Here is a 25,428-nt window from a genome sequence, read left to right as displayed (position 1 = left end):
ACTGGTATGTTGTGGGAGAGTTCAGAGCCTAAGTGATAGGCCTTAGACGTGTCATTTGATTTCTGCGAACCTCATCTTCCTTATCTGAAACTAGGATTGCTCAAGTTCTGGGCTTGTCTCGTGGAGTCTTGTGAGGATGAGAGCCGGCTATTCGTATGTCCCTCCTCACTCGTGTGTGGAGAGCCGCCCCTGTGGGGTGCCAGGGAGGCAGAGGGCTCTTCAAGGATGGCCCCGTCCATGTAAGAGTGGAATCCAAGTCAACACGCAGGGCACCGCCATCCCAAGCAGAGGGATTGACGCTTGTGCAATTATTTTGTAAGCCCGAAGCCCTTCACAGCTGCGAATGGATGGTGGGGGTGTTAAATCAGAAGGTTTAGTGACTCTAGAACCCCAAGGCGTGGCTTTGAATCCCACCTCCGTCCCCTTGCTGTTGTGACTTTGGACGCCTTCCTTGTGCCTCCGTGTTCGCACGATAGAACCTCTCTTGCGAGGCGGCGGGAGGACTAAACGAGTTCATGCGAGTGTTTTAGGTAGTCGGGGCTGCCGTAACAAAATGCCACAGGCTCGTTGGCTGGAACAGCGGAGCCGTATTGGCCCTCGGGGGGCTGGGAATCTGAGTCAGGGTGTCGGTGGCGCCATCTTCCTCTGAGGTCTGTGAAGTTGTGGTGGAGGCCGCAAGCCTTCCCGTTCCTCGGCCTGTGGGCCCATGCCATCTCTGCCTCTGATATATGACCTCTCTCGCTCTCACTCTCTCTCATCTCCCACTGGGTGTGTCCAAATTTTCTCCGTTTATGAGGACACCAGTCCTTTGGACAAAGGGCGCAACAAATCCAGCTTGGCCTCATCTTCACTGATGACATTGTCAAAGACCCTATTTACAAATGAGTTCACACTCGCAGGACCGGGAAAGCACCTGAACATGTCTTTTTTGGGGGGACACAATGTAGTCTGTAAGAACAGGTAAAGCCATTAGAACAGTGGCTGGCACCAAGTAAAGTTTCTTAGCATTGTAGCCATTACTTCACCGGCACACTGGGAAACAGGTGCTCTAAGGCCAGTTCATGATGCAGGTGCCAAGCATTCTGTTTTGTTTTTTTTTTAAAGATTTATTTTTATTTATTTCTCCCCATCCCGGTTTTCTGCTCTCTGTGTCCATTTGCTGTGTGCTTTTCTTTGTCTGTTTGCATTCTTGTCAGTAGCACCAGGAATCTGTATGTTTTTATTGCGTCATTTTGCTGTGTCAGGTCTCCGTGTGTGCGGCACCCCTCCTGGACAGGCTGCGCTTTTTTAATGCTGGGCGGCTCTCCTTACAGGGGCACACTCCTTGCGTGTGGGGCTCCCCAATGCGGGGGACACCCCTGCATGGCGCAGCACTCCTTGTGCTTATCAGCACTGCACGTGGGCCAGCTCACCACATGGGTCAGGAGGCCCTGGGTTTGAACCCTGGGCCTCCCATATGGTAGGCGGACGCTTTATCAGTTGAGGCTTTATCAGTTGAGCCAAATCCGCTTCCCTGTTCTGTTTCTTGACCCCCAGCACGGCAGTTCCTTATGTCGTACTTCTGTTTTTGTCTTCTCTCCTGTACTGTGAGCCCCCAGAAGGTGCACTCCTGTGCTCAGGTAGAAACGTGAGGGAAACGTCATGTCAAAGAAGGAGCGCCGGGCAGTGGTTCTACTTCTGCTCCACGAAATCTCTCTCTCCCCCCCACACTCTCTTTCTCTTTGGGGCTGGATTGGCATTCTTCAGACTGAACAGAGGGTTGCTTTGCAGAAAGGACTTTTCTGGCTTCCGCGGGTCATCTGGCTTGGAGGCTGCTGTTCGTTTCTGCTGGGTACGGGGTGCTCCCTGGAGAAGGCGCTGTTGATACTGTGCAGAGTCCTTCCGTATTGATTGGTGAGCTAAGTGTTCTATAGTGGGCGAATGAGGTCATTCCCGTCCTGTTACTCACAGCAGTGACCTTGGGGCTGAGCAGATGACTGAAGCCACACAGGTGGATCTCTGGTTGCAGGATGTCCTTGCTTAAAGGTAAACCAGCATGAACCTGACTGAGAGTTTTAAAGAAATGGTGCCAGCAAATCCCCTGCCCTGGGGCGAGAGCAGTCTTTATTAAGAAGCTTTGGCGCCCACCCCCCAGACATTTTGGTGAGACTGTTTGAGCCGGTTTTCAAGAGTTCCTTTATCTGGGCTCCTCTCTTATCTTTTCTCATTGGATTCCACTTCTCTGTTAAACTGCCATAACTATATATGCTATTGTCAGTGGGAAGTTCAGAGCAGAATATTCAGGCCTCTGAGCTAGGCGACTGGTTTTCCTTTTCTTTCCTTTTTTTAAAAAATGTTTTTATTTAACAGTGGGGTGGGACAGAGCCGAAGATGAAAAGATTTTTAATACAAGAGAAGAGAGGAAGTAAGCCTTCTGATAAAAATCTGTATGAGAACACTCCGTGTTAATAAAGGAGAAGGGGTCTGTATATTTAGCTGTATGCTTACACTGTATAAACACATGAACCTTGCAAATGGGAGTTTTTCAACGTACCTGACAGCATCCTGGCTGACGCTGGCCTGGCCTCGTCCACGATGGGATAGATGGAGGTATGAAATGAACAGACTTGGAGTGGTCGGGCAGGCGCACGGTAGTGCAGGAAAGGTAGGTTACAAGAGTTACTTTGGAATCCTTTAGCAGCAAGCAGCTGTGTTTGTGTTTGTCCTTAACATTATAAAGTACCTTGCCCTGTGCCCTGTACCGGTCCACTTGCTTTCATGTAGGTTAACCTCACAACCATTACGGTATGTATTTTATAACTGAGAACAGTGAGGTTCGGTCAGTTGTCCAAGGTCATTCCAACCCCAGACCTTGGCTCTGGAGTTGGAGCCCTCCCCACTCAGGCCCCCACACAGCCATGGAGAGGCACGGGCTTGAGGGTGCAGACAGAAGGGGAGTTCTTGAGCAGGTAGAAGGAATTTGAATTACTCCAGAGGGTGGCACCGGGTGACCTGGGCTGGAGAGCTCCCGCTGGGCACCCTGTGATCAGCTGGGAGACTGGGGTGTAGAGGCTGTACATCATTCCAGAGGTGGAAACCTTTCCTTTCAGGTGAAAAGCTATTTTTCAGCTGTATCATCGTTGTGCTCCAATTAGAAAATTGCTTCTGAGATACAGCTGCGCTTGCACTGGAGCCCTTCAGTGAGGGTCAGCTGAGAGCCGGCCCTCCCCCAGGGTGGCATCACATTGGCACAATAGAAACGCTCTTCCTCTGTGGTGATTGGCGAGGCCATTGATTTGAAGAAGAGAATAGCAGGGAAGCACTCCAGGCTTGTTGAACGTTGGCTGGCGCTAATCAACTTGCCAAGCACCTAGGCACTGGGCTAGTGCATGCTTAAAATGAGGGGAGCAGATTTTAAATTTTATAAAAGATAACAATCTAATATTCGCATCAGAAGAGGTACTTTTTTTTTTCTAAGTCATTTCCTTAACTCCTGTCTCAAGAAAACCTTCGTAGCTTAAAAAGGAAAATGTCCAAAAATAGCTAAGGCCTAGAAAGAATTGAGTAAATAACTAGTCATAGAAATGATAAAGAAATATATTTATTATAAGCGGTCTATTTAACAACAGTATTTATTGACTACAGCAATACTGATGTATTTTTGGTCTGTAATAAGTCCATGTGTTGAAAACCTTCCAAGCCACAACATGATTGGCGGGTGGGTCCATGTGGACTATAAAGCTCTGCCGAGTTGAGAGCTCATAGCCTAGATGGCTTTTTTGCTAATTAATAAACATTGGCCTTATATCTGTTACTTAATGGCCTAATCCTAGCACACTGGCAAAAATGCTGTCCTTATTGCCGAGGTGGGGAATATTCTGCAAAAGTGGTTAAAGGGAGAAGGCATGGACCTATACTTAAAAAAAAATGGGATGCCAGGAAATAACCTGAGCTGTGTATATATTTGGGTCAAATAAATACTACCTGGGAAAACTTTTTTATGATGACCACACAAAATTATTCATGACAGACGTTTTCTCCAACATATTTTATTGTGAGAAATTTCAGACATACAGAGTAGTTGAGTTTTACAGTGAGCAGTTTTGTGCTTACCACCCAGATGTTACAATTAACGTCTTTGTGCATTTGCTTTGCCACATATCTAGCTTCTATACATCCCCCGTTCCGTCTTGTTTGTGTTGAAGGATTTCAAGGCGAGTTACAAACATCAGTATACTTCACCCCTAAACACTTCAGAATGCATATTATTAGTCAGCCTTTCTTGATAGTTTTTGTTCTTAGGAAAAACTTATAGGTAGTGAAATGTGCATATTTTAAGTGTGCTGAACCCCTATCACGATGGAAGATTACCGTCATTCTAGGGTCCCCTCTGTCAGTCCCTGTCCTCACTCCATTTCACAGAGGCTACCCTGATAAGAGACTTTTCATACTACTCAAGGAGTATTGAAATAACTTAATCAGGGGGCGGGGGCAGAAAAATGTCAGTTGTTGCTTATTTGTTTGAGAGGCACTAGAGCTTAGTGGGCAGGTGTGGTTTCTGCAGCTAGACCTCCTGGTTTCAAATCCTGGCCCTGCCACTTTCCAGCTGTACAACCCTGGTTAAGTCATTTAGCCTCTCTGTGCTTCAGTGTCCTTACCCGTAAGTGAGATAAAAGGGCTACTTGCTTTATGGGGTTGTGGTGAGGATTAATATATTAAGACTTCTTAAGCTCTTAGAACAATTGGACTTGAGTTTCAACTTGAATTCCACCACCCAAGAACTCTCTTATCTTGGGCAAAATAGTTATATATATGTTTGCCCTCATTGGCTTCCTCTAAAATGAGAATAAAGCCATTTAGCAGCATTATGGAGATTAAGCAAAATGATGTATATAAATCACCTAACAGAGGACCTGGCAGGAATTCTTACCATCATTTGTAGAAGTAGTAACAAGGAAAGTATACTGTATTCAGATTTCCTTAGTTTTTCCCTAATGTCCTTTGTCTATCCAGGATCCCATTCAGGATGCCACAGCACATTTAATTGTCAGTCTCCCCTAGGCTGTGCCAGTTCTCTCAGACTTTCCTTGTTTTTGATGATCTTGACAGTTTTGGGCAGTGTGGATGAGTTTTTTTGTACACTGTACCTTAGTTTGGGTCTGCCCAGTGTTTTTCTCATGATTAGACTGGGGTCATGGGTTTTGGGGAGGAAGACCACAGAGATAAAGTGTCATTTCCATGACATCACATCAAGGGTTCATGCTCTCAGCATGATTTCTGACCTTTGAGGCTGACCTTGTTGGTCTTTCTGAGGCAGTGTGGGTCAGAGCTCTCCACTGTAAAGTTACTTCTCCCCCACCCCTTTTCCCCCCCATACTGTACTCTTTAGAAGGAACTCATAATATGTAGCCCACACTTGAAGAGTGGACAATCATGTCCTCTTTCTTGAGGGCAGAGTATCTTCAGAAGTTATTTGGGGTTCTTTTTTTTTTGAATCCTTTTGCGTGGGAAATCGGTCTCATCAACCCTACTACTTATTAACCTATTTAGTTACTTGTTATCAGTATGGACTCATGGATATTTCTTTTTTACTTAGAGTTACAAACCACTCTTACTCTATTTGTTTTGTTGGGGAAATTGTTCCAGCTCTGGCCACTGGGAGCTCTTTCCATTGGCTTCAGCATCTCCTTGGCAGATCCCCATCATTGCATATGTTTTTGTTTTTGGAGCGCTTCCTTGCTTTCTGACACCAGAACATGCTCCACATTCAACGTGTATATTCCCTGTCCCAGTCCTAGGAGCCTTGGTTCCTTTTATGGTGTTCGAAACCAACATCTGGGCACTGGGGCTGACAGAAATTTTATGCTCAACACATGTTAGTTCGTTCTTTCCTTCAGGGGGAGGTTGACTTGTACAATAAATGACTGCCCTCTTATAAACTGCATCCTGCAGTTACTCCCAAACCATTCACCAGATCCTAATTAGCCGCCCTAACTGAAGCAGCAGGACAGAAGTCAATCCAGCAAATCAGGTCAAGGGATTTCATTCCGCTCCATCCAGCTCAGACTTGGTGGTATGCCCAGTGCTGTAGGAACTTGTCTTGCCTCCCCAGTTAACAGGACATTTTTTTCCATGGATAGGCTAAGGACATTGGGGAAAAACTAAGGAAATCTGAATAAAGTATAGACTTTTGTTACTATTGCTACTACAAATGACAATAAAAATTTCTGGCAGGTCCTCTGTTAGGTGATTTACATACATCATTTTGTTTCATCCCCATAATGCTGCCGTAGGGTTTCATTCTTGTTTTACAAGTGAGGCCAATGAGGGTAAAATATGTGACTAGTCTTGGAAGATTAGAGTACTATACAAGCATTCAAAGGTTTCGTCCATAACATTGAACTTGAGCTAGGTTCACTCCGGATTAGGATAGAAGGAAAGAGGGCTGAAAATAGTGATGCTTTCTGAGTTCATTTTAGATATGAAATGGGGTTCTATTAATCTTGGTAGAATGAGGACAATGGGCTCAGCCAGTGGATATGAGAGCCATCTTGTAATGGGTCTCCTGAACCAATAATTAAATTTTCAGGAATTTGAAGAGAAGGTTGGCATCATGCTGGTAGCTTGAAACTGAATCCACAGAATCTAAAAATCAAGGCTCCTCTCCTTAACTCCAGCCTGTTAATAAATACCTCACTGTGTTGACTATCTAAAAATCTAGTCTATACTGTTAGCCTGAATTTATTTTTCCTCTAGTAGTGTTTTTCATATAAACATTTTTCTTCAGTGCTTTGACTTCTCTGATGACTGTCAAAAAATGGCTATAATAAAGAGTATGTCCTTGAGTGAAAACTGCGTTTTACTGCATATTGGTTAAAAGGTTGATAGCCAGAAAATACTTTAATCAACAGGGATATTTGGGGACCCCAATGGCCATTCTGGATAACTGAGTTGAAAATGTGTGATCCAAAATGCCCTGCCCCCTGCCTTGTTTTGGTGATGTAGGAAGACCTGCCATCACATGAGGGTCACGCCAAGTATGCAGTGTGGTCATAGGACTTTTCCCTTGTGGTTGGGCTGGTTTGGAGGCATCTTACTGTTCTTATCAAGATTATAGGAAGAAACGGTATCATTTTCTTTCAGCTGAGAAACCATGACTCAGCATCCTCTTGTTTGGAGTAGGTAATGCAACCCTGTATCAGTTTGACTTTTGCAAAGGTGAGACCTGAGTAATCCACAGAATAGTGCTGTGTAAAGAGGGACAATTTCCGTGAGGTCACCTCTTGGGTATGGTGTATGGTATTAAGTGTTGTGCAGAATTGGACTCAGAGGAGCTTATGTTTCAAGTGAGTCAACTAAAGGCAACTGCACACATTCATGTCCATGGAGAACAGGGCTGGGGGAAGAGAGTTCTCTTACGCTTACTGAAGATTGTGAGTATTCCCTAGAATCCTGAAAGGTAGTGTTGCCTTGCCTTACTTCTAAGGATTTTGTTTATCTTTCCTTTCTTTTTCCTATATCCATCCATCAAGTATTGGAAACATTCCTAACTTCACTCTATTTCTGACTTTATTCCTGATCTACTGTTGAATTGGATCTCTGAGGTTGTGGTTTTAGAAAAGAGGACTGCAGGCATTCTGGCCCTGTAGACACCTTCTCTGTGGAGTTTACTCTGGACTTGGGCACTCTCACGTTCTCATTCAGTCCAGAAGATTCCTAGGTGTGAAGCACCTTACATTTCTTTTTCTTGTACTTCTTATTTTGAAATAATTTCAGACTTACAGGACGGTTGCAAAAATAATACAAAAGCCATACAGAGAACTGCAGCCTCCCTCCTCTGATACCCACATCTAACAATATTTAACATTTTGCCACATTTATTGTATCATTATATCTATCCATGTACCTCTCCATCTATCTACCAATTTTCTAAACATTTGGAATTACATTACATCTCTCTTTCTCCTTGAACATATAATACATGGACGTACATTTCCCATTAACAAGGATATTCACTTATTGTTTTAGTATCCTTGGCTGCTCGAGCAAATACCGTGCAATGGTTTGGATTAAGCAATGATAATTTATTAGCTCACAGTTTTGAGGCTGAAAGAACAGTGCAAATCAAGGTGCCATCCTTGGGGTGCTTTCTCCCTGAAAGTTGTGCTCTGGGCTGGCTGCCGGCCACCCTTGGTGCTAGTCTTTGCGTCACCTATCAGTGCACATGGAGGCCTTGCCTGGCCTCTTCCTTCTCTTCCAGGCTCAGCTCCTTACTTCCTGTGGCTTTCTTTTTCTCTCAATCCACTTATAAAGGACTCCAAAAAAATGCTGATTGGGTCGGTCACACCTTAACTAAAGTAACCTCATCAGAAGGTCCTACCTGCAGCAGGTCCACACCCACAGGAATGGATTACGTTTAAGGACATGTTTTTCTGGGGTACCTACAACTCCAGTCCATCACACTTAAGGAACCACCTTAAGGATAGTAAGTTCATGAACTTAGCGTTGATAGACAGCTTTCAGACTAAATTCCATTTTTTTTTATGTCTCAATAATATCTTTTTGGAGGCCCTCACTGTTGAGCTAATTCCCCCAAATGCTCAGTGCAGCTGCTTCCCACAAACCAGCTCTCCCATGAATGACTGGCCTGGCCCTCCTTGGGCACAGTGACCACGGGGTCTTGGCGCTTGCCTCGCTGGTGTACTACTCGAGGAGGTTGATGGGCATCTGCTGGGGACCTTTTCATGGGCTTTTACTGCCCTGTTTGAAATTGGCCAGTGAAATGCTAGGCCCTGGGGTTTGTACACTGGTTATAATAGTGCTGGTATGTTGGAAACTTTGGAGCCCTTTCCTTTCCTTTTTGATAAGGAAAGGGGACCTAACCTAATAATCAGTATTTCTCTTCTAGATCTGGTTCTCCAATCTATAGTCATTTTAATTACATTCCTATGAAACCACTCCCCAATTATTATCTCCCCACTGTGTTTTACATTCTAATGTTGAAAATAGAACTCTGATGAGAGGCTTTGAAAACTATTTTCTTCGCTCTACATGAGGGCAGTATTTTCTTATATTTGTGTGCTTTTACTCTCTAAGAATAGGTCTCTACTGCATTTCCTGGTATATTTATAATCATCTTCCCAATTTATAGATGGGTTTGGAATTCAGATAGTCCCCTTTGAGCTGTTAGTCACTTCTCCAATTTGGGCCATTCATGCACTATGCAAGCACGCATTTTTATTTATGATTCAATGAGAATTCTTTCATTTATTCATTTAACAGGCATATCTTGAATATCTACTATATAATCCAAGGCACTGGGTAAATTACTGGGAATACAAAGATTATTAAAAGGAAAGCCGTGCTCTCAGAGCTGGTAGGGGATTTGAGTACCCACAAATTTTACAACAAAACATGAAAAGCACTCCTTGTCAGGATATATCTGTGTGTGTGTGTGTGTGTGTGTGTGTGTGTGTAATGCAGCATTATGTCTGAAGACTTCATAAATTTACTTAAATCTTTAAATGGAGTTAGAATGCAGATAAATTTATCAGACATACATATTACTTATTTACTCTGAAGTAACAAATGAAAAAGATGAATGAAATAAAGTGTGCCTTTTGTAATCGATGACCCTGAACAAGGCCAGTATTTCTGCACCATTGTCCCTGGGTTATTAACATTGTGTTCAAATGAGAGTGTGTTCAGTCCACCCGGCTTTGATAACTACAGGAAAAATGCTGACGGAGATCATTTAGGATTGTCTCTCTGCTGTTGATTGCATGCTCATGGCTCATAATCAGAATGATGCAAAATAATTGGTAGACTGACTTGCCAAGGCTACATTTTGTGTCGCTGCAACTGTAAGCACTTTGATCCTGCTGTTGTGCTTGAAGAATGCTCGCCTAGCACCTGTTGGGTGGATAAATTGTGGCCTTCCACTGAATGTCCATGGCTAACATTTGTTTCAGTCTCCTTGCTTGCTACCCCCACCCCCAAAATCACCCGCAAAAGAATATCTGCTTATTTTGTGAAAGCAAGTGCTTGTTTGTTTCCTTTTTACAGAATGCTTATGTATTGGGGCTGTAACATTAATCCAAGTGAATATCATCATGATGCACATCTCTTTCCTGTTTGGCTTGGAACCCAAACAAACAGCTTTGAATTTTTCCTTTGTCAATTCCTGGTTATGTGATCTTGAATAAGTTACTTTTCTTGAGCCTTGTTTTTTAGTCATCTGTTCAATAGGGCTCATAGAGCCTATTTTGTAGGAATTTTGTGAGGATTAGAAATCAATAGATTAAAAAAATAGTTAGTACAAATTAGCCACCCAGTAAATGGTGGTGCTAATATTAAAGAATTTAATGTTTAGGATGATGCAATAAAATGACAAGATACAATTCTCAAAAGTCAGCAGTCTGAAAATATAAGCGTGGGATGTAGAGTATTAGCTTTTCTGGCAATGTCGAGCACACTACACAGTCTCGTTCTCTCTCCTGGAGCTGTAGAGAGCGGTGGCCACAGGAGAGAGCTGGGCAAAGCAAGAGCTCTGTCCACAGAAGTTCATTGTTAGAACTATAGACAACTCACTGGCTCTTGAATTGTACATCAAGAGAGATTTGTTAAAAGTAACTCAGTCCCTAATCCATGATACAGTAAGTCACTGGTCCCTCTCTTGTATGAATTGTTGAATAGAGGCACTCTGATTCCATCCAGTGCCAAAATTTAAGGTCTCTATACCTGTCGCCTGATACTGATTCTGTTTATTTCACATGGTCAAAGTAGAAGAGCAGAAGTCCTTTTTAGGAGCTGTCCCCCACCGCAAAATGGGCACTTTGCCTAAAAATTGCATAAGCTGGACCAAGGATGAGAAATTTAGGGGAAATACGTTGTAAGGTGCCATGCAAAGGGATTGTCACCTATCATTTGTGACATGGAGCCTTTTTCACAGAACAAGCTCTGTGTTTCTCAGTGGCATCTTTCCGCTTTTGCTCTCACCAGGATTTCCCTGCTAGCATCCGTTTGGGCATTTCTTTGCTGCCGCTGCATGCCCTGTCTTCTCCCTCTCTCTGCCAGTCTTCCGACTCTTGGTTGCTTGTGGGAGAAGGGCTGGAAATACTTCGAAAGGGCCAACTGCATTCTTAGCTAGAGGAGGAAATGTCTGCCTGCTCTTGGACAGTCGATTTCGGAGGCACTCTCATAACCCTATCCTCCTTCCCAGAGTGGCATTTTCCTGAAACGTTGCCATGATTGTTAGAGGTATCTTAGTTTTCTCCACAGAGGACAAAGCTGTGTCATGTAACTCAGATAAACTCTATCACATGGACTTTACCAAACCAACCGTTTTCTTTGAATAAGGAGATTAGATTAGAAAGAGACTGTATGCACATTTCAACTTTTAATTTATTCTAAATAAGTCCTGATTTTTTAAAAAGGTATTCAAGTTCAAATAATGTGGGTATCATATCATTTCTAGGGTCACTCAGGAGTCTTATTTTCATTTTGCTTTCCTCTGTATCATTAAGCAATACTCCCATGATTGAACTGAAAACAGAGATGCTTCCTTAACTAAAGACTTATGGTTTCCTATTTGAAATAGGCATCCCTATCCACCATTAATCCTAATTAAAATTTTGTCATCTTTCAATCTATTGGATACCAACTAAACATTGTGATTTGTGATAATATTCTCCATGGTATATGTGCTAGTTTGTATTCTTCTTAGCTGCACACCCACTCAAACCAAAACAAATTTTGTTTGGCCCTTAAGACTTAGATACTTACATAATTTATACAATGTGCTGTCCTCAATTTTGTCAAAAATATGGATGAGAAAGAATCACATGCTTATACTTACCCAACATTTAACTCGCACAACATGCAGTCATTTTTCATAAATGTGTAGCACTTTGGTAGAGTTTGTATACTCAACAAATATGTATTTAGTGGTTCATTCTTTCAAAGCAATACTCTTGAAGTCCTTAACAAGTATGATTTAAATGTATTTATTGAAGTTAAAAGAGGCTTACAATATAATGAGCTTTAAAAATCAGGGTACAAAACAATATGAATACTGTCATCGTATGTTATAAATTGTATATGTGTATATAAATGTATCTATCAAAGTATATGTCTAATATAATCTGTATATTTCTTCATAAAACACCAAAACTTGGTGATTATTAGGGAGACTTTTGGTGATTTGTAGTATTTGTTAATTTTTCCTTTATATTATCTAATTGCTCTTCAGCCAACAGTTTTATTCTCTTCTCATTTGTCTCATCTGATTTTGGAGGGATTGGGAGAAAGAGAATATAGTATAGGTAGTCATACTTTAATTAAATTGAATTCTAATTATAGAATCTCCTGCGTCTCTCCTCCACTTTTACAGTTATGTAAACTTGTTGTGCCGGTTGGTCATAAAGCTACTTTTTCCTTTTATTCTCTCTTCTCCATGCCAGGCACTGTACTAAAACTTTGAAAACATTCTGTGAAGTAGGTATTATTCTTGCCATTATGCGAATGAGGAAAGCATTCGGAGAGTGGAACTAGATCATGAGGCTAAATATGTGACTGAGCTGAGAGTGAGACCCAGCTCTGACTCTGAAATCACTTTTTAGGGTCTTAATGCTTCTCACTGCGGATGTCGTGGATGCGGTTAGGATGAGAAGGTTAATTTGCGTGAGTGGGTTGTACAGTGTGTCTTTAAGTGAAAGAAGGTGCTCGCAGTTATCCGGGCGCACCCCAGCCTTCGCTGTTGGCACTGCCTTCTGCCCAGTTGCCCTGTAAACCTCTAGAATCGCCTGGTGCTCTCACTTCCCTACGACAGCCCGGCGGGGTAGTATGCGTCGCCTAAACGCCGCGGACTTCTCTCCCCGGTTTGCAGGGTGCCTTGCAGATTCTGAGAAACCCAGTCGGGGAAATTCCTCAGGCTTTTGAGAACCCCCGAGGAGGAGACTTCCTACCTGCGTGCCACGTGCCACCTTGCATCCCTTTAGGGAAAGCAGCCACCCTCTTTACAGCCCTTAGAGTGCCTCCCAGGTGCTCTGGCCTCGGGAGAGTTTCGCCACCTGAATCTCGGAGCTAGACACGGTTGGCCTGACATGCCCTCCCAGACCTGCAAAAGGGTCTTGAAAACAGTCCCAAGAGATTATTAAGGTGCCTTCCTTGTTTTGCTCCATTTTCTCGTGTGTTTTGTAACGGGGTCTTGAATTTCGCGTGCTAACTAGTGTAGAGGAGACGGCCCAGCGGTCATCCCCACCTGCCCTTGCCTCCGGGGCAGGTTCTCGCCACCTCCCTTCTCTCCCATCCCCGTTTGGCCAGTGGGCGCCTCGGCCCCAGCGGCTTCAGCCTGGGATTCCTCACTGCGCCGGATTCGTGGCCTCCGGTGGGGTCAGTGACTCTGCGTGGATGGAGCTGCGGGGATTCGGCCCTGGGACCAGCGAAGTGCCGGACCGAGATGCTCTGGTTATTTGTGTGGAATAGGAGATTGGAAAAGATCCACTGAAAAATATTATTCCTAGACACCACAGTGCCCCTCGTTTGTCAAAAGGATTACACATCTAGTGATCAAGGAATCATGTGTGTGGCTATTTTCCACACATTGATGGTTCAACACTCAGTTCTTTAAATCCTTTTTTTTTTTTTGAAGATTTATTTTTTATTTCTCCCCCCCCACCCCATTGTCTGCTCTCTGTGTCCATTCGCTGTGTGTTCTTCTCTGTCCGCTTGTATTCTTGTCAGCAGCACCAGGAATCTGTGTCTCTCTTTGTTGCGTCATCTTGCTGCATCAGCTCTCCATATGTGTGGCACCATTCCTAGGCAGGCTGCACTTTTTTTGGGCTGGGTGGCTCTCCTTACAGGGTGCACTCCTTGCGCGTGGGGCTCCCCTACGCGGGGGGCACCCCTTGCGTGGCACAGCACTCCTTGTGCGCATCAGCACTGCGCATAGGCCAGCTCATCACACAGGTCAGGAGGCCCAGGGTTTGAACCCTGGACCTCCTATGTGGTAGGCGGATGCTATGTCTGTTGAGCCAAATCCACTTCCCTCTTTAAACTCTTGCAGCCAGCCAGACAGACGTGCATCCCTCCGTTCTTCAGACATTTGTTGTGCCAAAGCACTAGGTGCTGGGATTTCTTATAATCTTTATGCTTGTGCTGATTTATAAAGTGGACTTCTAATCATATTAAAAAATCTTTTTTTTTCCTTCCAGTGTACCAAAGAAATTAGACCATTTTCCTGGGAAAGAAAAACCAGCCTGCTGTTTTCATAGGTGAGTGATCCTTTGAATGCATGATGGATCTTTACCCACATCAGAGTTTTATCCAACTATTGGATGCTCCAAGAAAAAGTGTTCGACAGGATACATTCTCTGTCAAAGGAAGCTTCTAGACATTTTCTCCCAGTTGGGACCAAGACATACTTTCCGTTCTTCAACCCTTGCTATCATGGAGTCATTCCGAGAGGAAGGTTTCCCCTTTGGCTACTCTACCCTTCTTTTTGCTGTTTGTGGGTTACTGTCATCACTGCCATCCCTTGCTCAGTTGTGGAGAGGAGACAGCTAGTTCTTCGTGACTGATGCACAGAAATTCTGCTGTGGGTCAAGGGCAGCAGTCCATTCTGCTGACATGACAGAGAGGTGAGTTCTGCACAGGGCCACCTTATGTAAAGATGAGGCAGCCGAGACTAGGGGGTTTGAAGTCCCGTGTTTGGGATTTTCCTGACAGTAGCAGAGCCTGGATTACGAGACAGGCATTTGGCTCCCAGCTGTGTGGTGTCCACACCGCACAGAGCCGTGTTCTGAGCCCGCAGGTTCAGGATACAGAATTATGAACGGTTCGATGTGATACCGTGTTGATAAACTAGTGCTAACTCTTCTCCAAGGCAAGTGTGAGCAGTGATGCTGTCTAGCCGTTTAACTCTATGGCAATCGTAGGTGGCTGTTATAAAAGGGACGGAGTGGGTGTGCCTTTGGTTAGACCTCACCTGAGAGGGCTGTTGCCCTTTGCATGCTTTCCAAACCACGGCATTTGCAGCCCCACGCCATGGGCTGAGACCTCGTGCTCCATCTGCTTTGCAGCTTGAAGCCCAAGTGCACCTGCAGGTGTGTGCTGCCCTGGAGCACAGCTGCAGACCAGCACGGCCCCACACCTGCAGGGCCGTGGTTAACGGTCTCTTGTACCGCGGTATCACCTTGGCCTTCAGTCACGGAGACTTTCAGAGAAACATTTGTTCATTCTAAAAAGAAGTATATCCTTTTTTTTTTTTTTTTTTTTTTTTTTACCTTAAGAGCACAATCATGGGGTGATTTTCTGGAAGGTGGAACTGTGCTCTCTTGAAGGTTCCTGTGCTAGATTTGGCTCTGGATCATGTTCATTTAGGCTGATGCGCTAAGTGCATTCATTTCCCAAACATTTCACCTCATGCCGGCATCGGTTGAAGTGTAGTTTTAAGAGTCTGTCCATTGTTTTCTTCCAATTGTTAATGTAATCACTCTATCTTAACAAGAGGGGGCTCTTCTTCCTTCTTAGCTGGAGTAAATATTATGGAACTTAATACGTCTATCGAGCTTCAGAGATGGTCTGATTGCTGCTAGCGTATTGGGTGGAATTTAGAATATGGATTCTCCATCTCTGCCTAGTGCCTCAACCCTGATCTCTCCCGCCCCCAGATGTTCAGTTTGCGTGAATGTGCATTTATAAGAAGTGTGGACTTGAGGGTTTCCATTCCCGTCTCACTCAAGAGACGCCCCAAAAGTTTATACCTATAGCATTCCACAAGTATAAAGTGGGACTTTGAGATCCACTGCTTTCTGGGGAGATCCAGGGGTGCTGAATCAAGAGATTGATAAGACAAAACAAGGGGGTATGAAAGGACCTTAGGAGAGTGGGGAAATGCCAAACTCCATGCTTACATTGCCCTATTACTTTGACAGAGAATAACCTGCAAAGAGAGGGGTCTTTGAAAAGAAATGGTAGAGGGATAAAATAAGGACCTCTCAGAACCCAGGGAGGGGACCATTTGTGGTTTCCTATGATGGTTTCCTGTTGGGGTCGTAAATAAGTTAAAGTTGATGCTCAGGGTCGAATTACTGCCCAAAATACTACAAACCATCAGCATTGACCACGTTGGGGAAAACTAAACAAAAACAGAAGCCATGTGTTTTTTCCTAGCAGGAAGCTCAGAGACCTGGCCCCCATGTTGCGGGTTTATACCCCGTGCATGTTCACCTTATGACACATGACTCACTGGGAGGTAGGTCACGGTGTGTGCATGGGCTGGGTCCCTGGAGCAATGCTGCTGCTGCTGTTTCTCAGCTTCACTGTGCTCCACGTCATTGCTGGCCCTTTAAGGGGAATCTGGGTAAATGCTCTTGCCAGCACTGCAGTTTTACTTGCTGGAGGCCAAGTGGCAATGGCACGTATTGGTTCCATAGCAACAAATCTCTGCTGCCAGAGGAAAAAGTACAAAGGACCTTGGCAGCCAGGGTACCTGTGGCAGGACGCACAGAGCTCCCGATGCCCCTTGCATTTTCCATCTTGTCCTCACCCGCCTTTCCCTGCCCAGAACCTCTGATGGTGCAGAGTGTGTGAGCTTGCTGACCCTGACACCAATCCCCGCCTCCCTTTCCCATGGAGATGGGACTGATGAGGGAGAAGGAGGTGTCTGCAGTAAAATTCTGCAGACTACTGATGGGCCGGCAGAGCTGGCAGCACCTCCCCGCCCCGGCCATCTAAAGGAGGTGGCAAGTGTGTGCTTTCCATCAGCCCTGGCAGAGTGGCACAGAGGGGCTGGAAATTCCTCTGCATCACGGTCCGCTGCCCCGGGCTGGAATGTTGGCAGGGAAATGCAGCAGTGTGAGATCTAGGGAAACAGAGTACGCGTCTCACGTGCTCCGCGTATTTATGAGGCACCTCCCGGTGTTGCGTGCAAAGCCTGGCACCGTGGGGCTGTACGGAGAATACAATGCCACATTTGTTATCTTCAGGGAGCTTCTACCAGAGGTGGAGTTTCTAATTGCACTTCCTCCGGTGATCTATAGTTGGGGCTTTAACATTTCTCAGACGTTTTCTCATCTGCCGTGAAACCATCTTGAATCATATATTGTGGGTGTGTATATAAATATATATAATTTGCCATTTTAGCCATTATTAAGTGTACCATTCAGTGGCAGTAATTGCCTTCACAATGTTGTGCTACCATCAATCATGAACATCCATTACCAAAACTTTCTCATCACCCCAAACAAAACTCTGTACCCACTGAGCAATAATTCCCCTTTTTGACCTACCTGCAGCCCCCGGTAACCTCTAACCTACTTTCTTTCTTTCTTCCTTTTTTAAAGATTTATTTTTTATTTCTTTCTCTCCCTTTTCTCCCTCTCCCCCCCATTGTCTGCTCTCTGTGTCCATTCGCTGTGTGTTCTTCTGTGTCTGCTTGCATTCTTGTCAGTGGCACCAGGAGTCTGTGTCTCTTTTTGTTGCATCATCTTGCTGTGTCGGCTCTCTGTGTGTGTGGGGCCATCCTGGGTGGGCTGTGATTTTTTTCACACTGGGCGCACTCCTTGCACGTGGGGTTCCCCTACATGGGGATACCCCTGCTTGGCATAGCACTCCTTGCATACATCAGCACTGCGCATGGGCCAGCTCACCACATGGGTCAGGAGGCCCTGGGTTTGAACCCTGCACCTCCCATGTGGTAGGCGGACACTCTATCAGTTGAGTCATGTCTGCTTCCCAAACTAACCTACTTTCTGTCTCTATAAATTTACTTATTCTAGATACTTCATAAAAGTGGATCGATACAATCTGTCCTTCTCTGACTTCTTTCTTTCATTTAGCAAATGTGTTCAGGATTCATCCATGTTTTAGTGTGTAGCAAAACAGTCATTCTTTTTATGGCTGAAAAACATCTCATTGTATGGATATACCATATCTTGTTTATCCATTCATCTGTTGATGGACGTCTTTTGTCTTTTGCGAATCATGCTGCTGTAAAGATTTGTGTACAGGGAACTGAGTCCCTGTTTTCAATTTTTTCGTATTGCACCGAGGAGCAGAATTGCTGGACAATATGCTAATTCTGTGTTTGACTTTTTGAGCTTTTATCACTCTCGATTTCAACAGATGCTTTTTTCCTCTGAAATCTTGAAGAATTTTAAAAAATTGCTGCCATCTTCTTGGACACTTGTCCCATATTGCCTTCCTTTGATACATTATTTCTTTGTGGGGCCTGAGCAGCCTTCCTAGGTAGAAGATACGCCCTTCACGGTCAGGAGCCATATATTTTCTTCATCTTAAAACATTTTTTTTTCTAATGTGCAGAACTGAGACCTGTATGTAGTAGATATTCCATCATTTAATTAATATTTGTTTATGATAGCATCGTATCTTCATCCTACCTCACAAGGAATTGTGTGGCAAATCTATAAGTATGTTGAAAATTTTTAAAAATTCTTCAGAGAAAAGATAAATTCGAGATACTCTTTTTCCAGTGTTTTTTTTTTTTTTTTTAAGTAGATGTGAAATCACAAAATAAGAGTATCTACAGATCTCCCATTTCCTCTTGTTCCTCTTTGTGGCTACTAACCATAAACTGTGTACTCCAGGGTTTTACACTAGCATTGAAATTTTACACTAGCTTGAATTTCCCACAACCCACCCCATATTTGTCATTTCTTTTGAATTTACTTTATAATACCAGTTGGGCTAAACTTCTCAGTCAAATCCCAAGCAATGTCTTTGGAATGATTAAGGAGATTTGAAGGATTTTTCATGAAGGTGACAAGCTTGATCAATTAGGATGGCAATTCCATTTCATTTTTGGAGCCTGTTGGAGGAAAGGTTTTTATCAAGACTTTTCTCTTAGAAGAGTTCTCTTCCTGGCCCAAGTTTTGAACCAATTGAGAAATAAGGGAAGCGTAAGGTAGATGGATGCCAAAACACACCCACGTGACTAAAACCTGCGTAAGTGGGAGCTTAGGCTAACAGCACTCCTCAGTCTAGACCTATTAACGGTCCACCTGCAGAAAGAGTGCTGGGTCCTGGGGCCACTGTTTGCATGAAGAAGGAAATGAAAAAAGACATCCAGATCCCCCACATGCAAGCTTTTTATAGATCAACTCTACCCGGTGAAGTTAACTCTGCCCAGGGAGAAACATGGACACTTTGGCTTGAGCCCTCAGTTGGGTAACTCACTCGACATCCTTGGGGAAGCAGAGGAGGCAGAGGAAGATGCCAGGAGCCTTTAGGGACCATCCGCCGTACAGAAAGCAGATGGGAGGGGAAATGGTGTTTCCCTCCCACTCTGACCACTTCTCTACATCCTTGTCACATTTGAGCTGCCTTCCCTTTGTGCTTTCTTCATTGCTCTTGTTAGGATGTGAACCTATTCTGGCATATGTTTCTATTTACTGGTCTATTATTGGTCTCCTTTTTTAGAATATTAGCTCCATGAAAGCAAAATCCTTCTCAGTCGCCTTTACTGCTTTATCCCAAGTACTTAACACTGTACCTGGAGGCATTTGATAAATATTTGTTCAATGAATAAATGTTGTTTTATGCCCCTGCTCACACTTTTGCCCTGGACATCCCTTGTGACCTGCCTTGCCTGGCAAACACCTATTTGTATCTTAAGACTCAATCAAGGATAATTTCTGTGCAGCTTTTGTTGGCTGCCTTTCTTCGAAGGGGAAGGAGCTCCTTCTTCCTCTGTAACTGGCCAGTCACCAGGGTGCGTGGTGTGTGTGTGCAAGTGTGCACACGTGTATGTACCTGCCACATGGTGCATGCTCATGGATAATTATATGAGCATCGTAAGTGCTTACGAATGTGCCAGGTACTGCTGTTACTTAGTTCTTAAAATAACTTCCCACGTACCCTACACACACTAACTTGTATAAGCCTCACAACAACTTCGTAAGGTACATGCTATTTTTAACTCCCGTTCTATGGGTAAGGAAACTGGGGCATTAAGAGGTTAAGTAACTGTCCCACGTTTCACAGCTACAATGATTCTGTAGCTGCTGGACTCTGTTGCCTCTTAGAGAATGCTTGTTTGTATAATTGAATGAGTGAATGAGAATCCCAAAAGCCCAGACCTAAATCATTAAATATGACCAAAGACATTGGGATCAAAACAGATAAGAGAATAAGAAACAATCAACCTATGGTTAGCCCTGGTTAATACACACTGCTGGGGCTATGGGTGAACTAAGTCCACTGAAAAATCTCTAAAAGTTTCATTATAGCCGGTGCACTTAATTCCTGATTTTTCATGCCAGCAAAGCAGTGTGAGTTAGTGAGAATTGTCAGTATGTTTTGGGAATTGTGTCCTAAGGAGAAAATATTAAATCATTTATGAGTTAAACAGCTTGTTGTGTGCAAGGCTTACTCCCAAAATTGGGGAAAAATGAATGGCTAGAAGGACATGAGTTGGAGAGTGAGAAGGATATCCTAAAAACTTAAGATAAGGTCACCTTATTCAAGATACCATTCCAGCCTCATTGAAGAGGCAAGGCATAATTACCGATAAACTTTAGGAAATTAAGAGAAATAAAGAGTGGAAAATACATGAGCTCTCTCAAGGCATTATTACACAAGCTTCATTGCCAAATGGTAATAGTGTAGAAAAGAAGAGACGGAAGGATTATGCTGCAGAAACCAGCAGCCCTAAATATCTCAGGGACTTAACAAAATAAATGTTTATTTCTCACTCAGACGATGTCCGCCTTGGATCTGGAGTCTTACCAAGAAAACTGTCTTCCAGGCGTTACACATTGATCCCGGGTGCTTTGATCTTTTTGTCCTACATCTAGATGCCTCCTTTATCATCTCAGGGGAAGAGAAAAAACTGGAGAATTGCACCAGCAATTAAATGCTCCTGTCTTTGATCTGGAAAGGACACGTGTTACCTGCTGTGTCCTCGGCGTTGCATCGAGCCTCTCAGGCAGATCATATCAGTTCAGCATTTCAGTCCTCTCGTTTACTTTTATTTTTCTCTCACACAGCACACAGTAGGTGCTCAATGTAGATAGGTAGAGTAAATGTGGGAATAAATTGTCACTTACCTCCTGAAAGTGCTTAGAGCAATAATGCAGGTGACAGCCCCATAGGGCCAGCTTTGGTAAAATGAGGTTAGACTCAAGGATATTTACTAAAATTGAATGAGCCTTAATAATAAAAATAACAACATAGCTAACATTAAGTAGCTGTGGGGAGTGGAAATGCATAAGGACGTGGACAAATTAAATCTGATTTATTTGGAAGCCTTGGCCTTCCAGACTTTAGTTCTGTCTTAGCCGCACCTCACTTCTGCTCAGCATTGCTTGCACCTGTTGTCTGGTGCCAACCTGCCTTCCTCAATTAAGGACACTGTTCCCCTGTCCATGTGCTTCCATGATTCCAGTCCAGGTGTGTGACAGGTGTGTGACTGCCCCACACAACCCCTGTCTTGTGCCTTTGCTCTTTATCTTTATGCTCTGGAGTGCTGAGGATGGCACCACCCAGCTCGTGAACAATGGAGACGGGGGTGGGCAAGGGGCAGGTGTCACAAGCAGAGCAGAGCAGAGCAGAGCCACCAGTATGTGCAGACACTGGAAGGCCCGTGTGTGAGTTGTCATGGAGGATGGAGAGCTCACAGGGAGGACGTGGGAGACCACAAGGCAAAGGAGGTTGAGGCCACGCTGCATGTGCCAGGTAAAGAATGGGTCTCCAGCCATGTCTCACGACATAGTATTTGGTCAAGAGAAACCATGTGTGAAGAGGACACGTGATCACAGCCATGGAGAAATCCCCAGAGACTGAGGCTTGTTCTGTCTGGTTTGTGGGTGTTGGGGTGAGGGTGAGAGTTATAAGCTGCTCTGCAGTCACTATTTAAATGTGGACAGGGCAGCGGTGTAGAGAGAGGCCAGGGTGGGGATTGGCAGTCACTGGAGATTTTTCACTGGTAAGTTGGTGATGCGATCAACGTGAGCTTAGCTTTATTTATGACCATGTCCGTGCTCTGTTAGATGGTGGTGAGAAACCAGGGGCTGGGGCCCTGATTATCAGGAGGCTGTTGCCGACACAGGGAGATAAGGCTTTGAGAACTGCTGGGGGAACATCTGGAAGGGACTGATTTGGGAGTCACAGCAAAGAAAGATGTGACCAAAGCAGGGTGACCATAGGGGCATAAGAAACAAGGGAAGGAGGCTGAGATAACTGAATTTTTGAGCCCTTGGTGGCTAGTGAATGTGTCCCGTGTTGTATTTTTTAAAGATGATTTTAATAGCAGTGTCATTCTGTTCATTGAGGGTTCTCTTCCAGAATGGGAGATACCCTTGGACCAAGGCAAGCCCCTGTCGTGCACCAAGTGTCGTCTTAACCCCACCCCTTGCAGGCATCCTGACCTGCACCCTTCCTTCCTTCTCCTGTCCCTCCATCCCCAAGGTTTAATGAGCAGCAAAATCGTCAGGTTGCAATTTCCTCTCCATCCTGGCCCTCTAGTGGAAGTAAAATGATTTAAATGTGGGTGAGAGAGTGAAATTGGAATTCATAGTTGCTGGGTCTTGGCCTGGAAAAGAAGGCTTACTCTCCACCCCCTGAGAACTGTCTCTTCTGTCAGCTTGCCTGGCTATCAGGGACATAGTAGCAGTGTTTTGCCAGTTGGTGAAATGTTTGCAAGCTGACAATGTTTTTTTTTTTTACGATTTGCACGGCCACTGCACAACACTTTCTCACTCTTTTGGTCAGACAAGAGAGGTCCAGTGTTGATTTGCAAGAAAGGAGAAAGAATGCTGTTTGATGAGAGAGAGGAGGAATGGATTGCATTCTCTTTAATTCTCCGGGGCTGGTCGTATTTCATAGGCGCCCATTTCAAGTGGCAGAAGTCAGTCTGCTGAGGGAAGCTAAGGTTCCATGCAGCTCACACGCGGGAGCTCCTTTAGTGCCAAGGAATCGCAGTGATTGCCCAAGCTCCTGGTGACTCAGGAGTGCCCAGCAGCCTCAGGTCTCTTTCTCCTGAATGTAGGGTAGAGCCGAAGAGATGCTCCTGGGGGAGAGAGCACCCCTCACATACTATCTTTCTTGTCTGCTTTCCATGTGGGTCTGTGAAGCTGGTACTACCTTTCTCCTCCTGACAGAGTAGGGTCTTTGAAGCCACTGCCTCACTCTTTCAATGGCCTCACCTACCTGACACTGTCGGAAAAAGGTTGAAGTTGAGTTAGTGTTTCCTACCCCATTTTTTATAGTTTGAGTGTAGTTTCTCGCTAATACTAGAGACTTGAAACATTTCAGATTTCCAGTGATATCGATATTCTTTTGATGTGCTTTGCATAGAAACTAAAGCAGGGACCGGCTTTGAAGTAAGCTGGCCAAACAAGCTTGAGGGCTTTCGAACACTTTCCATTAGCGTGAACAGTAATTCTGTTCTGTTTTTGTTTGAAAGGACGTTTGCTGTTTAGTGGTGATAAGCATGCTGCTGGACATTTAATATGTCTTTTTAACTCAGGAACTGAAAGCTTCACATGCAGGACGAAGTGTGTAGGCGTAGAGGGGCTTCTGAAAGCCCCACAACTCTGGACGTGTGCTTTTGCACTAGGGAAGCACGTACCCCATGGGCCCTCCAGGAACCGAGGCTCCTGTTTCGTTGGTGACTCCCAGGGGCCTCGCCGCCACATCTCGCTACGGAGTATTGGTTAAGAGAAACCTGAGTGCCAGGAAGGCACGTGACGAAAGCCACTAACAGATTCCTAGAAAGCGATGCTTGGCCTTCATTTTTAGTTTGGTGGTGGTGACGGGGTGGGGGTCTAAGCCCCACGCTCTGTCACTGTTTTAGAGCCTCTTCTGCTGCCGTGGCTTCTGCTTGGGGGGCTCACCCTGACAGGGGATGGGGTCTTTGCTGCGGGTGCCTGAAGACCTTTGGGAGGGTCTCCTGGAGAAAGCAGGTCAAGGGCATAATCCTACAGTCTGTTCTCTTCCTCTTGTTTTATCTTTTTTTTTTTTTTTAACATATGATTGGATAATTATGAAAAGCTGCACCCTAAAGTTGTTGTGTCTTAAAAGAGAGCGCCTTTTAAATGATGAGAACTTGAAAATGCTGTTTTTTGCGTTTTTTTTTTTAATGTGGTGTTTGAAAAACTAGCCTGCTGACATTGTCCTTGAGGGAAAACAGTCAACAAAGCGATTACTTTGCTTTTAATTTAAAATGCGTACTTTCCTTAGAGTTGAGAGGTGATTTGAGATGTTCCTCTTTTCACATTCAGCTCTTTGCTGGCTCTGTGATCAAAATAAATTCCGTGGCTTCAAAACATGATAGCAAATTGTCGTCTTCTGCAGGCGTTATGTATGGATGCTCAGACAAACGGTGCTCTCTGAGGAAGAACTACGTATGAAAACTGTGCGGTAGAACCTTCCCTATCAGCCTTGGTGGCCACCCTTCCGAGGAGCTGGTTTTGAGGTAAAAATATCCTCCCCTCTGTGAGGCTGAGACAACGGGGAGGCCCCGGTGTGTTCTGCTGCCAGCTCACCCCTGGCTGCCTCAGGGTGTCCTGCCTGGTAATTAAACTCATAAGAACAGTGCAGAAATTAGGGGGGCTGGCTGCTGCACGTGAGGTCAGAGCCTCGCCATGGCGTGCTAAGGTGCAGAAGGATCCTTGGCCGAGTACTTGAGAAGTCCCCTTTGGTTGCTAGGGCAACGCTAAGGCCGTGAGGTGGCCCGGGGTTGACCGTCCAGTCACTGCCCGCCAGATCTCCTCAGAGCTGGATACATTCCGTCCTCTCCAGCCACCCTTCTCCTTCTTCAGCTTCCTGAGGGATACTTTTGCTGGGGCTGTATTATCCATGGGAATTTCTGAGAACATTAGCAGACACAATGGCTAAGAAGGTGGAAGTGTCAGAGTTTTACTATTGCTGGGAAGGTTCTGAGGGAGAGTGGAGAGTGGAGGGTGTAGACATTGAGTTCGTGGAAATGGAGCTACCTAAAGGGAGCCTGTGCCAGTCCTGCACAGACAGCACTTCTTCCTTATTTTCTTAAGTGTCTATTGTGTTAAAACACAAAAGCGTTTAAATGTAATTTCACATGATTGAAGTTTATGAGGGGTGTGGAGAGAGTTTCCTGGCTGAAGAAACAATACCATGCCATGGGTTGGCTTAACAACAGGAATTCATTGCCTCAGGGCTCAGGGGCTACAAGGCGTGCTTCCTCCCAAGGTTGGTACCTTCTGGCTGGCCCACAGTCTTTGGGGTTCCTTGGCCCTTCCTTCATGGGACTGTCTCTTTTCCTTTCTCTCCCTGGCTCCGTCGACTTCCAGATCATTGCTTCTCTGGAGGATTCTCCGTGAAGGCCCATCCTGACTCATTGGGCGGCACCTATACACTGAAGTAATTGCATCAAAAGGTAGACTTCACAGTGGGCTCACCCCCACAGGAATGGAGTAAGATTAAGAACATGTTTTTCTGGGGTACAAAGCT

At 44.7% G+C, this 25,428-nt stretch overlaps 1 protein-coding gene across 10 annotated transcripts in view; it reads left to right on the top strand.

Moving 5' to 3' along the window:
* The window catches only part of ATXN1 (ataxin 1), a 417,609-nt gene that overhangs the window by 194,958 nt on the left and 197,223 nt on the right, over positions 1–25,428 (top strand). For 6 of the 10 annotated variants that reach the window (XR_011647041.1, XM_071210982.1, XM_071210983.1 and 3 more), the window contains 2 exons: positions 14,193–14,252; positions 24,295–24,415. The gene's annotated coding sequence lies outside the window, so the exon portion shown is untranslated. The remainder of the gene's footprint in view (positions 1–14,192; positions 14,253–24,294; positions 24,416–25,428) is intronic. The other 4 variants (XM_058285261.2, XM_058285258.1, XM_071210980.1 and 1 more) reach the window with 1 other exon arrangement.

Source organism: Dasypus novemcinctus, chromosome 22 (genome assembly GCF_030445035.2).
Source record: "Dasypus novemcinctus isolate mDasNov1 chromosome 22, mDasNov1.1.hap2, whole genome shotgun sequence".
NCBI lineage: Eukaryota > Metazoa > Chordata > Mammalia > Cingulata > Dasypodidae > Dasypus > Dasypus novemcinctus.
The sequence above is the reverse complement of the archived record's forward strand: the minus strand, read 5'-3'. Positions and strand labels throughout refer to the sequence as shown.